We start from the raw sequence: 14552 nt of genomic DNA on the forward strand, positions 1-14552 counted from the left end.
TAAACTGAAGAGGAAATTACTAACACAATTCCATTACAAAAACATTAAAAAGAAAAAATAGTTACAAATTAAATGAATCAAAGAGATGGAAAACTTGTACATAATGAAAAACACCATGAAATTTAAAAAATGGGGATACTAAAGAATGCAAGTATGTTCCACACTCATGAGCTCAAGATAGCAATGCCCCCCAACACAATCTACTGAATCAGAGACCTCTCAATTGTACAAAAGCCATCACAGAGCACTTCCATGGAACCCCTCAGAAGTTCCCTTGGGTACACTTCTTGTCCTGATGATGTGAATGAGAAAAATACTGACACTCTCAGTGCTTATGACACCACACAGCAGTATACCAAGATGGGTGAGCGGTGAGCCCAGAAAATCTGGCTCAAAGTTCTGATGTCCCACTTTAAACAGAATCATAAAATAGGACTGTATCCCTCACTTTGATGCTACCAGGGGGACACTCATGTGCCCTTCTAGTGGCCAGGGCAAGTGACCTCTACACCATGCCTCACTGATTAAACTGTTTAAAGAATTAGTAACTTACTAAAGCTCAAAGCACACAATGCACCTCACACAATAATAGTAGGAGACTTCAACACCCCACTCTCATCAATGAACAGAAATTAAACAGAGACTTAGACAAACTAACAGAAGTTATGATGAAAATGCGGATGCTTCACTCCTTTAAAAGGGGAACAAAAATACCCTTAGGAGGGGATAGGAAGGCAAAGTTTAGAACAGAGACTGAAGGAACACCCATTCAGAGCCTGCCCCACATGTGGCCCATACATATACAGCCACCAAACTAGATAAGATGGATGAAGCAAAGAGGTGCAGGTTGACAGGAACTGGATGCATATCTCTCCTGAGAGACAGAGCCAGAATATGGCAAATATATAGGTGAATGCCAGCAACAAACCACTAAACTGAGAACTGGACCCCCATTTGAAAGGACTGAAAGAGCTGAAGAGGCTTGAGACCCCATATGAACAACAATGCCAACCAACCAGAGCTCCCAGGGACTAAGCCACTACCCAAAGACTATACACATGGACTAACCCTGGGCTCCAACCTCATAGGTAGCAATGAATAGCCTAGGAGGGGCACCAGTGGAAGGGGAAGCCCTTGGCCCTGACAAGGCTGGACCCCTAGTGAACGGGATTGTTGTGGGGGAGGGCGGTAATGGGAGGAGGATGGGGAGGGGAACACCCATATAGAAGGGGAGGGAGAGGGGTTAGGGGGATGTTGGCCTGGAAACCAGGGAAGGGAATAACATTTGAAATGCAAATAAAAAATACCCAATTTAATAGAGATGGAAAAAATAATTAGTAACCTGAAGCCATTCTCAGAGACTTCCAATAAGATCAAGGGGTGGGCATTACAAGGACTGCTGGGCAGAGTTGTTCAGAGTTCTGAATAGAAATCCAGAAACTCTACAGTGCTAATAGCTGAGAAGAGTTGGGTTCTTTCAAAATTTCTCAGACAATAAAATAATTGTACACCAGTAGCTTAAAAACTATTTCATGTGCACTGTTTGTGAGTTTGCTTCAGATGGGGCATATTTTAAGCCTAGGCTGACCTGTGCTGACAACACTTCACTATATCATCAACCCCACCATCCAGGGTCAAGGGCAGCCTTGACCCACTTCATCACCAGGGGCAACTTTCTACCTTGGGGCCTCAGTACAATCCTCCTTACATGGGGAGGGAAGTGACTAGATAACATATTCATTAAAAATAGAGGGAATGCTCATAATGTAATTGTTTTCACATGTAAATGCAGCTGTTGCTTCTCCAATTGCATACTAAAGTCTGTTGAGATGATTGCATGTGGGGGCAGGGAAGAGACCTGTTACCCTGATGTCTGGATTTGTAACTAATAATTAATTATAAAATAAGAGCATGATCCCTTTTTTAGATTGTTTTTCCTCCTCTTAGCCTGAACCTCTCTCTTTGACTATGTTTATTTTTCCCTCTTTACAGAGGGCGGGTGGGCTCCCCGATGTCTTAGCATCTAGTTCTAAGTATGCACTCTGACCCCTGTCGTCATGACCGGTGCTGCTGCCATCAGCGTTATGCTATTATCTCCTCCTTTCCATCAGAATCCTCAGCACAGCTACTTAGTGATCACTAAATAAAGATAGAGCTGCACAGCACGACTTAAAAAGATGCAAGGTTGTGATACGGAAATAGCAATTCCATCAATTTAAATGAGATGGGAACATTAGTTAAGAGGCTTATAATCCTTTAAAATACCCAGAGTCTGGAATAAAACTTACTATTACCATGACACTGCCATTCAGAGTGGAGGGGAGACAAAATGCTAAACAAAACCCACTGATCTGACAGATCTGTAATAAATAAGTAAAAAGCAATGTGCTTTTTTATACAAATCCCTTTAAAGCATATATTAAATTATTAAAGATGTTTCTAGTGTATACATCAATCCATTTCAGAAAGAACTCCCAGCTTTACACACACACACACACACACACACACACACACACACACACACACCCAAGAGCTAAAATCCAAACTGTGATAAGGTCCCGCAAAGAAAGATATCCTCCTCTACATGGCGGTAGTTGTCCAGGGCCTCCTTGTATAGCTGTTTCATTGCACAAAGGGTATTTAATCCCTGGTTCACCCTGAGAAACACATTCACCATATTCTCAGAAAGTTTCCAGTCCCCTCTGAAGGTGAAGATGGCTCAGGCCTCAGAGGATTGCAGCCAGACTGTGGGTCAAGTGGACCATGCCACCAGACAGAAGAACTGGGAAGATCGAAGTAGGCTCAAAACCCCAGGAAATCACATAATTGAGAATGGCAGGCATTGAAGCCAGCTCCAGGCCATGGTCTGCCGGTCCTGGAACATGTAACCATGCCACCCCACTAAGAGGACTGTAACAACCGGTCGTGGAGCATAAAAACCTAGAGTTCTCCATGCTGATGAGGTATCTAGATAGGCTCTGAGTACTTAACCAATGAGCTTCCCTTCCTGAGCATTCTTTCCCACAAAGGGTATTTAATCCCTGGTTCACCCTGAGAAAGACATATGCATTCACATCCGCCATGAATAAAGCAGTTTGAACAAACAAAGACCATCTCCTTCAACAAGAATCTGCTAAATCTGGAGAAGGCCTTCTCTCTTCCAGCCCCTCCATACTCTTGGCACTCAGAACTAAACCAGATTCTGCCCCATTCTAGACGCAGCCATCCTCTTCCTGCCCAGTGCACAGGCAAAGGGCAGACTTGAGGACCAACTTTCTAAACTCTTCGACATCCCCAGTGGCATCTGGGCATGCAGGAGATTGAGAACCACAATATCCATCCCAGATCTTACTGTTTCTCACCAGGAAGAACATGGGCTGGGACCCCTATCTCAGACTGCATTCTTCTTTCCTGGAGTGGCCTGCTGGAGGCACTTGACCATCCCAACAAGGCAGACATGCAGCCAATACTGGACCAAGTTCATACATTGAGGACCGAGAGAGTAAGCTGGCTGCAACATATGTTTGGGTGGCTTCCTCCACTTTTCTTGCCATTGAGAGTTGTCTGATAAAAATCTCTAGTATAGGGCTGGGGGTATAGCTCAGTTGGTAAAGCTCTTGCCTAGTGTGCTCAAAACCCTGGTTTCAAACAATAAAATTAGATGTAGTGGAGGGTGTGGTGACATATGCTTCTAATCCCAGCACTTAGGAGGTAGAGGCACAAGGATCAGAAGTTCAAGGTCATCCTCAACTACATAGTAAATTTGAGGTCAACTTGGAATATATGAAACTTCGTCTCAAAAAACAGAGAGGGATACAGAGCTTGCACTATTATATGAACAAAATCATTTCCTAAGGGTTCACATAGAACTGTACACTTTTTCTTTCACACAAAGACCAAGAGTGGCTTTTAGATCAAGATACTTGGGACAAGATGCTCAGTGGGTAGAAGTGATTGCTGCCAAGCCTGAGGACTTAAGTCTCCTGGAATCCATACGGTAGGACATAACTGACTCCCACGAGTGGTTTTCTGATCCCCACACATGTACTACAACACATACACACAAATAATTTTAAGATGTAATGAAAAATAGATTAAGTCAGTAAGTGGCTAAAATGAAAAGTGGTGTGTGACTTAAGGTCCACTGGGATGGTTAGGTATGAAAGACCCCCTCCCAGAAAGAGAATTGTACAAGCCCAAGGCCCTCAACTATAGAAATAAAAAGTAAGTTTTTAGATATGTGAGACAAGCTGACCCATCATTTAGACGAAACAGACCAGAAAAGAAAACAAAATACAGAAACCAGACTAAATTATGGACACTGCTCCATGGGCCACCTGGCAGAAAAAAGAAAAAGTCCCTGACCCCCCGGAAGCCCTGACCACCATGTACTTTTTGCTAACTCACTGTTATGATTATAGCCAAAATAGGTAACATACACGTATGCCTCATTTACTCCACCAATCACATCCCTATAACCATGCATCTGCTTCTGTAAGCCTGTTTCTGCTCCCCAATGCCCTATAAAAACCCGTCCCTGGTTCTGCTAGGCGCGCCAGTCTTCCAAATTGACTGGGACGCCCACAGATACCTGTGTATCCTGATCAATAAAAATCCTCTTACAGATTGCAGCCTGTGGACTCGGTCTGGTCATTGGGGCTTGAGGATCTCCCTCCTGAGGGAAGATTCTCTCTGAGAGTCTTACATTATGGGGGCTGGTCCGGGATCGGAGATCCTCTGCCCAGAGACCACCGACCACCCACCAGGAGGTAAGCTGGCCAGTGTTTGTCTTGTCCTGTCTTGTCTTGCTTTGTGACTTGTTCTGTAAATGCTTAGTTACTTGGCTTGGGTCTAGACCGTTTGTATTTGGGCGGGCCAGAGAAGGAGCTGACGAGCTCGGACTTCTCCCCCGCAGCCCTGGAAGACGTTCCAAGGGTGTTTGGAGCCCGGTTTTTCGGGGCTTAGCCTGTATCGGAAGGATACATGGTTTTGGGTTGGAGGAGAGAGGAGAGAGCCGGATCCACTAAATTTTTGGTTTCAGTTTGACACCGAAGCCGCACGGCGCGTCTGTCTGTTGCTTGTTTGACTGTTGAAATTGTTTGTCTTCTTTGTGTCCTAATTTTCTTTGAATATCTGTGGAAATTGGTTATAGGATGCTTTGTCTTGGTCTTGTTTGTCTGGTTTGTTTTCTGTGGTATTGTCCAGTGTCTTTTTGGCTTTTGTTTCGTTTTTGGACTTTGGACAGACGACTGTGTTTAAAATCTTGGACTGACGACTGTGTTTAAAATCATGAAACTGTTTGCTTTGTTTGTCAAGGAGTTTTACTTGGTCCTCTTGGTGCTTAACTTGGAAATAATTTGCTTGAGAAAAATTGTTTTATCTTTCTCTCTTGAGCCTCCTCCCCAAGGAGAGATGCCCCTCCCTTTGCTCCCCTTGTCCAGTCTTGCTGCTGTTAACAGTTGTGTATGAAGAACTCCAGGTTAGTGAGTGACCCTGTCTGAAGCAGGTATTAACAAGAGCCTGAAAGCTTTACCTTAGATCCTGAAGAAAAATTCTCCCTGTTGCTTAAACATTCACAGCTTCTAAGGAAGGGACAACACAGAGTAAAAAAATGTAGGGGCTGAGGGTGACAAGCATGCAGGCCTGCTAGCAAGCTGCAGGCTGCGCGTGGGCAGTGGCGCAGCTCTGGCCAAGTCAGCGTAAGAGGAGTTTCAAGGTGATGAGGCCGGCCAGGGTTGACGCTTTGACAACAAAAAGATAATATAGAGTTAGTGGTTGTTTTATGAGACTTTTGGCCCTAAAAAAAATAATAATTCCAGTTGCTGCCTTCAGTGACCAGATCTTCGACACTTGCTCACAGAAGGAAAGCATTCATTAAGAGAAGTTCTTTAAGGGAGCCTGCCATATTTGCTGGCCCTATTCCAAGAGAGGAATTGATCTCCAACATTAAGTAACCTTCCCTGTTAGTCATCATTGACATGGAGAGTGCCTTTGATCCTATCCCCACAGCAGCCAGTTCCTGCCCCTGTGGTCAAAATGCCCCAGGTTGGGGGACAGAGAAGCCCCTGAGATAGTTTCGGAGGGAATCTACAACAAACTGTGAAGAACTTTGTTTTGCCAGTCAAAATTTAGAATTCAAGCTTTGGCTGTGGCCAAGGTCAGTATTAATGTTTTCTTTTCCATGGGCCTTTAGCCCACTGAGACAGTTTGGTAAAGGGCTGCTACTGAGGTCCTGAAAGTCCCAGGTAAACTGGTTACAATTCTTTTGTCAGCCACTTGGCATCTAGCACCCAGGTCCTAACCATCTCTCCATCCTTTTGTTATTAGTTCTTAAGTCCAGAGAGATAGTTGGTAACAGATCAGCTCCCTCTCTGCTTGCCGTTCTGTTTCACAGACACAAAGCTTGTGCTTATTTTTACAACGGCCTTTTTGTCCCAAAAAGTCCTCCTGGTTTAGCTGTGTGACTAAATGCTATTTGTCCTCTTCAGTGGACCTCTATTCTCAAGATTACAGGTCTTCTTTACCACCGAGGAAAGACAGAATCCTACTAGAGGCCAGAAAGATAAATCCAGACATGGATAGAAGACCCTCACTCCTGACTGTTGACTTGAATACCCCTGAAGGTAGGGAGTGCTCCAGGTCTGCCACCAGGCTCCAAGGGTGGGTCTCCGAGGGGCTGGAAAATGCCCCACCAATCTGGCTAAGATAAAGAAAAGATATAAAGAGAGAAAGTTACAGAAATTTAAAGGGTTAAGCTAAGTTGCTGAGGGTTAGTATAAGTTGCAGAGAAAATAAAGTTAAAGTGTGGTTAAGTGGACAGCATCTAATAGCTGTAGAGGAAGATACAGAAGATATGAGAGACTGAGGAAGAGAAAGAGGAAAGAAGGTAAAAAGAACAGGAAGCTAAGGAAGAAAAGAGACAAAAGGAAAAAGAAGCTAGAGAGCTAAAGAGGGATAAAAGACAGGAGAGGAATATATACTGGCCACAGTAGTTAGGGAACCTAGGAAGACAGTACCTGGCAACAGAAGAGAATTCCTAGCTAAAGATCAGTGTGCCTATCACAAGGAAAAAAGACACTGGGTCAGGGACTGCCCCAAGAAGAACAAGAGGGGCCTCTCCAGCAGCCCGGAAGGCAAGCCTCTTGGTCCTAGAGTGCTGGCTATGCGCTAAGATAGAAGGGAAGCCTGCCCAGTTGTTTTGTGAATATGGGGGCCCAACACTCTGTGCTCCTACACCCAAATGGGCTAGTGTCCAGCAAAAGACCTTGAGTACAGGGGACTACCGACAACAAATGATACTCATGGACTACCCGAAGAACGGTGGAGCTTGGCGTGGGCTGGGTATCCCACTTGTTCCTTGTGATTCCAGACTGCCCCTACGAGTCTAAACCCTACAACCCTGCTCCCGGACCCTGACCAAATTGACCATGGAGACTGACACAGACTGGGTGACACTCCTTTCCCTCTTGTTCTCTTCAGAGCAAGAAATACCCCTTCCAGATTCAGCTTTACCCCCTTTGAGATCTTATACGGGGCCTCAGCTCCCCTGATTGTATTAGATGATGTTACTAAACCAACATGTCATAGTAATAATGATTTGTATGCCAGGCTAAAAGACCTACAGGCGATACAGAAAGAAATCTGCTCACAGCTGGCAGCAGCCTATGCCCCGGAGACCCCTGAGACATGTCATCAGTTCCAGGTTAGAGACTACAGCTACACTGAGCCCAGACACTCGAGCCTCGCTAGAAAGGACCGTACCTGGTGCTGCTGACCACCCTGACAGCCGTCAATTCTCAGCCCTCACCAGCAGCATACTAGCTGTTGGGGCTGAGAGCTGGGACCTAGAGGGACACTCAGATCTTCAAAAAGCTCCCTAGACTTAAGTGACTGAGAGGTTGCTATAATGCTCACTTGAGGAGTGTGTTTTAGAAACAAGAATTTCATGTTTGCCTGTTTGCCCTGGGTTCCCTCGGAATAGGTGTAAAGATAGGCTTGATTTTTATTGCAAATGATGTAACATTACATATGTTAGTACTCCTAACACTTCTTGGGACTGTGCCTCAGAGATCACAACCTATATAAGTTTAGAAGTTCTAAAAGACCTTGGTATATAGGTTCAGATAGTGTCCAGATTAGAATCCTGATGCTAAAGACTTAATAAGACACAAAAGAGAGTTGAGAATTATTTAAGGCTATCTAGGTGCTACAAGGGCAGCACAAGGACATCTGCTGTTGCCCTACAATACAAGGCTTATAGAGAATTCAGAACTGCCATTGACTCAGATATAAAAAGAGTAAAAAAGACTTTTTAGCTGACCTCCAAGAACACCTAACCTCCCTCTCAGAGGTAGTCCTTCAAAATAAGAAAAGATTAGACCTGATATTCCTTAAAGAAAGAGTCTGTGTGCTACACTAAAAAAAATGTTGTTTCTATGCAGATCAGACAGGAATAGTAAGAGATACAGACTTTCAGTCATTCAAACTTTTGTGCTGAGACAACAGTATCAGATGATAAAACAACAACAACAACAAAAAAAAGAAACAGAGGTACCTTAACCAAGTTGAGTGGAAGATTCCACTCAAAGACAAAAAAAGAAAATGGGGGAATGAAAGACCCCCTCCCAGAAAGAGAATTGTACAAGCCCAAGGCCCTCAACTATAGAAATAAAAAGTAAGTTTTTAGATATGTGAGACAAGCTGACCTCACTGTTATGATTATAGCCAAAATAGGTAACATACACGTATGCCTCATTTACTCCACCAATCACATCCCTATAACCATGCATCTGCTTCTGTAAGCCTGCTTCTGCTCCCCAATGCCCTATAAAAACCCGTCCCTGGTTCTGCTAGGCGCGCCAGTCTTCCAAATTGACTGGGACGCCCACAGATACCTGTGTATCCTGATCAATAAAAATCCTCTTACAGGGAAAAAGAATACCCTTGGCAGGGAAGGGAGAGGCAAAGATTAAAACAGAGACTGAAGGAACACCCATTCAGAGCCTGCCCCACATGTGGCCCATACATATAGAGCCACCCAATTAGACAAGATGGATGAAGCAAAGAAGTGCAGACCGACAGGAGCCGGATGTAGATTGCTCCTGAGAGACACAGCCAGAATACAGCAAATACAGAGGCGAACGCCAGCAGCAAACCACTGAACTGAGAATAGGACCCCCGTTGAAGGAATCAGAGAAAGAACTGGAAGAGCTTGAAGGGGCCTGAGACCCCATATGTACAACAATGCCAAGCAACCAGAGCTTCCAGGGACTAAGCCAATACCTAAAGACTATACATGGACTGACCCTGGACTCTGACCCCATAGGTAGCAACGAATATCCTAGTAAGAGCACCAGTGGAAGGGGAAGCCCTGGGTCCTGCTAAGACTGAACCCCCAGTGAACTAGTCTATGGGGGGAGGGCGGCAATGGGGGGAGGGTTGGGAGGGGAACACCCATAAGGAAGGGGAGGGGGGAGGGGGATGTTTGCCCGGAAACCGGGAAAGGGAATAACACTTGAAATGTATATAAGAAATACTCAAGTTAATAAAAAAAAAATCCTCTTACAGATTGCAGCCTGTGGACTCGGTCTGGTCATTGGGGCTTGAGGATCTCCCTCCTGAGAGAAGATTCTCTCTGAGAGTCTTACAGGTACAATTTTCATAAGCTAATACACCTCCCTCTCCCCAGCACCAACTAGTCATATGTTTTTGGCAACAAAGTAACAATCTAAAAGCATACTTGTTTCCAAACTGCTGTCTGCTTCCTAAAGCAGTGGAGATGTTCGCCAGGAGACAATAGCAAAAGTTGCTTCCTGAAATCAACAGCAGTTCTTGGGTAACACATTGTTCCACATTGGTGTGGCCCCAGGCAGCATGCTGTTATCCTCAAAGCATTTTTCATTTCACTTCCCAACAGGTGAACATGATGATTGCCAAGGTAGAGAAGGAAACAGAGGCAAAGTGTCCCAACTTTCCAGGACCAGAGATGACAACACCTTTCAACATCATAAAAGAAAAAGAAACACAAGTTCTCTCTGAAGACAGCCCTAGAGCTCCCATCTCTGCTTCTGCCCAGCTTCTCCCTGGTGATGCCTTTTACAAATGCAGGCATTAAAAGCTGACTCCACCCCCTCACTCTATTACCACTGTGATCTCTTGGGTAGCATGAAATCAGAGATACACCCTGTTTTCTCACAGTTTCAGACTAAACTGTGTCTCTGGCCTCCCTCTGCAACTCATAAACTGTTGTAAGCCCCCAGACCTCAGAAAATGACTATACTCAGGGAAAGTCTCTAAAGAAGTGACCAAGTCACAGCAAGGAAATTTGTGGTCCTGAACCCATGTGACAAGTGTCCCTAAAGAAAGGGGTCATTACAGAGACAGAGGGAAGTCTGAGTGAAGACAGGGGGACAATCATCTGCAAGCCCAAGAGAGAAGCATCAGGACGTCCTGACCATTATCATCCTGATCAAAGTCTTGTAGCCCTCAGAACAGAAAGAGAATAGATTACTGATTCTGGCTGCTTGAGCCACTCCCACTGTGGTTCTTTGTGGTAGCAGCCCTCATCTACTCAGCCACTACCCAAGTACTCCCTTCCCTACACACACACACACACACACACACACACACATACACACACACACACACACACACACACACACAGAGAGAGAGAGAGAGAGAGAGAGAGAGAGAGAGAGATCTTTAATGGAGAAGGATAAATGGAGCCTTTTCCCAGATTGAAATTTGATGTGAGGAGAATCCTCTGAGGACAAAACACACAAAAAACCCTTCTCCCACTCCCCTGTGCAACCAGTATCCAAGCTGTTCTTATGTCTGTGCATGGACAGTGCGTTTTTCCCATAATTAGCACAGCTGCCCCATAACACTGCCTGGCTCGTCCAGGAGGAATCGCTTACTGCTAGGCCCCCTCTCCATGTATTGATTCCTTTGGGATTCTCTGACCCTCTAGTTGCAGGTCATACAAAATTAGTGAACACAAATTGCTAACCAAAAAAAAAAAAAAAAAAAGCCTCTCCCTCCCTCCAAAATACTGGCATGAATATGGAATGATGGGAGAAATGTCAACTCCTCGGTGGAGACCCCTGGAAATCACTCGAGAGGCCTTCTCTTCTTCATCTCTAAGCCCACTGTGGCAGACAAGGATGTTCATGGTTGTTAATGAGTAAAGGGGTAACAATCGCCTTGGGAAAGTACTGATGAAGAGGAGGGAGACATACAGCTCTCTCCTGATGCCTGGTGTCACATTCTATGCATCTCATATACATAATGGCATTCATATTAACCTTCAACAATGATTCGAGAATAATACTGTTATTGTCCTAATTTGCAGATACAGATACAGAAGAAGACAGAATTCAGTAAATGTTCCCCACCACTTCCTGAGATGAAGAGTTTAGAGAGCAAAATAGAACTCCACTCTGAAGCAGTTACTTGCACAACTTGAGCATCAGGTTCTGAGTTGGAAGCCTTAGCACTCAGTACCAGGTAACACTTCCACTGCTGACGGCATCCCTGATGGACCCATTGGACACTCCACCACGGAGTTCTAGACCACATGAGCAGCAAGCCTGGTCACAAATGTGTCACATTCAAACAGGCATTCTAGCTGTGATGACGCCTCTTTAAAAGAAAGTTACATTTTTATCCTAAAACTGTCAGCCCACTGGTTGGGATCTGTAGAAAAATAAAAGGGATGACTGTCGATGGGATAATTTGGGGTCAGGAACACAGACTTGTGTGAGTGCAGTGACTCGGAAAGAGTTTTACCCATAATCGTGTCCTCTACCTAACACTTACATCAAATTTTAGTCAGTTTATGACTCAACTTTTCAGAAAACGGGATTTCCTATAGAAATTGTTTCTCCCAGGGGTATGCATATCCCAAAATTTCATGGCGAGCTCATACCTCTGAGTAATCGCACAATTCTATACATAAGACACAATTGCATTTCACTCGAGTTTAAAGATTTATTCCTTCTACTCTCTTTGAAATATGTATTACATAACTGTGAGTGCAGAACTCTATGGTCTCAGCCTTCCAGGCTCCTTGTCATTCATTCACACAGAGCACATGAAGTTAGTGGGTTAGATTAATGTATACACTGTACACGTGTGTACAATCACAGACACCAGAGACCTTTAAACACAGAGTTCTGCATGTGAAAATCAACTTTTGCCTTTTAAAAAGCACATACACTAATATATATTGCATGAAATATAAGATAATAAATCTTAGTATTACATTTAATATTGAGAAGCTAACACAGATTTCCTCTTTTACAGGACACCAGCATTTTGAGTACATGTTGCCCAGATCTGCCCATATCATATCTGACTATTTAGTTTCTCACACTCTGAGTAGGCACTTGATGTGTATGAAAAGTTGAGAAAAGTCTGGGGTTGTTATCACTGGCGACATCCTCGTGACATTCAGGTTTAGGGCTGATTCCCAGCCCACTGAGAAAAACAAGTGCTCTCAGTCATTGTATTAGCATCTCACCTGTGAGCTATATCTTCAAGTGCAAAGATTTCAGCTATCTAAAATGCAGAGGTATTCTATCTAACTCCCCCTATCCTGAACAGCATTCCCAACCTGACAACATGCCGCTGGGGGAAACTGAAGAGCTGAATCAATGAACACGGAGAGACCAGCTGGGCTCCATGAGGACTGCAAAGGCAACGTGGAGATGTGTGCAGATTTGGTGCTCGCTTTGGAATAGAAGGCATTTCTGTACTTCATGGCAGAGGCATTGGCAGTGAAAGTACAGAAATTATCATGCTTGTTTTTATTTCTGTTCCCATGGAAACTAAAATCGTCTCCTACCAAGTTGAATGAGGTATTTGGAAATAATCAGTTTCAATTTTTCATGATAGCTAAGTATTGCTTTCCTGTTCTCGGCTTACTGGCTTACTTTCATGGAAGAGGGGGACTGACATTGTCTGAGGGCACAAAGACCACAGAAATGATGATTATCTGAAGAGGCATGATCCCAAGGCCCAGATGAGGGTCGAGGCTGAGGCTGCCACTGGCCAGTGCTCACTCACCTCGGCCCTGGAGAGCTCTGAGAGCTCCTGGAGCCATATTAAAGTGTAGTTTACTGGAAGTAGCTGGGTAGTGTGGAATTATGAAGTCATTATTGCTGGGAGAATATAGTAAGTTTTCTCATTTTAAAAGGAAATGTTGGTTTTCTTTCATTTTCACGGAATCCCCTACAGGCTACACTTTAATGTTTAACACCACTTCTCTCAATTAAATGTAAATCCACAAACACGAATTCACTAAGAGTCCAGTGTCTGGTGAGCCCACGGAAGGTCAAGGGTCTTGCTTGTCCTCATTGTGATGCTATGTCTGGGATGCTCACAGCACCAGCAGGAACTTGATCCACCACACACCTGTGGCTGGAATACATCTAATGCCAATGAACTCGTGGTTCTAATTCCTTTCATTCTCAAAGGCTGAGTGGCCCTGTGCTCAGGCAGGAGACTGGGCCAATTATGGAAAAATCAGAAGCTCCCAATCACTCCACTGCCCTTCATGAAGAGTTCTAAGACAGCCATAAACCAGAAGCCAGCGCCTCTGACTCCTCCTGGGCCAACAGTGTCAGCAGCATGTGGTGTTTCTGTGGAAGAATGACTCTCTCTAATGAGAATTTTGTTTCTTCTGTAACAAAATAAAAGATTGAGTCCAGGTTCCCTTTGGTTCTAATGTTTTACATGTAGTAAATGCACTTGATTGAAGAGGAGTTCAGGTTATGTTACTGCATATGAAAACTGGATATTTGTGGTAAAAAAATTTAAAAAGCCGTACAACTGGTTCCCGCTTGGACGGCTCCAAGCTCCCTCTGACCTGGGCGGTCTGCGAGCCGTTCCAGCTGGGCACCCTGCCCTCATTCACAGCTCCATGCCATTTCACACTGCCAATGGCTACTCTCTAAGCCCAGCAGCAATCTCCCTACCCATCTAGTTCCTAGGGCAGGTTGTTATCAGACCAGGCATACACATCCCAATCCTGTGACAGCCGGGTGCGTCTTGCCACCATACACTCTCTTGAACTCAAGTAGCCACACCACAAAATAACCTCTGACCCAACTGGTAAGATGTAATTTTCCCATCTAGACAGCACAAAATCCTGAACACACCTATCCCTTAAAAATGGTCATAGCCACCTGTATCTATGTGCAGAGAAGAATCTTAACATCTGTCGCCATGTTCTCCCCACTCCTTCCTCCTCCCTCCCTCTCTCTCTTTTCTAAGACTTTTCTCCCACCTATCTTCCTTCTCGTCCAATGACAGGCCTCGTTCTATCCTGTACCTGCCTTCACCTGCATAATGACATCAACCTAGATATTTGTAGGCCCTGCCTTTTGCTGGCTTCTGGAAGAAGCTGCACGTAACTACTGGTCTTCTCTGAGAAGCAGGTAGTCAGTGATAGACCAAGCCAGGAAATCTGAGGGTTCAGATGTCAAAACTCCTCTTTTCTGGATATTCTTCTGGGCTGGCTATAGAGTCTTTGAAATGGTACTGCATGCTGC

The 14552-nt window shown here is 44.5% G+C and overlaps 1 protein-coding gene and 1 long non-coding RNA gene across 7 annotated transcripts in view; one reads left to right on the forward strand and one right to left on the reverse strand.

Moving 5' to 3' along the window:
* Nucleotides 1–14552, reverse strand: part of Dcdc2 (doublecortin domain containing 2) — a 185749-nt gene that overhangs the window by 10357 nt on the left and 160840 nt on the right. The window lies entirely within an intron of this gene.
* LOC134482709 (uncharacterized) lies at nucleotides 1282–13711 on the forward strand. Of its 3 annotated transcripts, none has more exons than XR_010059165.1 (5): nucleotides 1282–9343; nucleotides 9568–9649; nucleotides 9917–10085; nucleotides 11351–11505; nucleotides 12604–13711. It is a non-coding gene; the product is annotated as an uncharacterized LOC134482709 (long non-coding RNA). The 3 variants fall into 3 exon arrangements; XR_010059166.1 differs by having other exon boundaries at nucleotides 1282–6623; nucleotides 8929–9343; nucleotides 9917–11505; XR_010059164.1 differs by having other exon boundaries at nucleotides 9917–11505.

This window comes from Rattus norvegicus, chromosome 17 (genome assembly GCF_036323735.1).
Source record: "Rattus norvegicus strain BN/NHsdMcwi chromosome 17, GRCr8, whole genome shotgun sequence".
Lineage (NCBI taxonomy): Eukaryota > Metazoa > Chordata > Mammalia > Rodentia > Muridae > Rattus > Rattus norvegicus.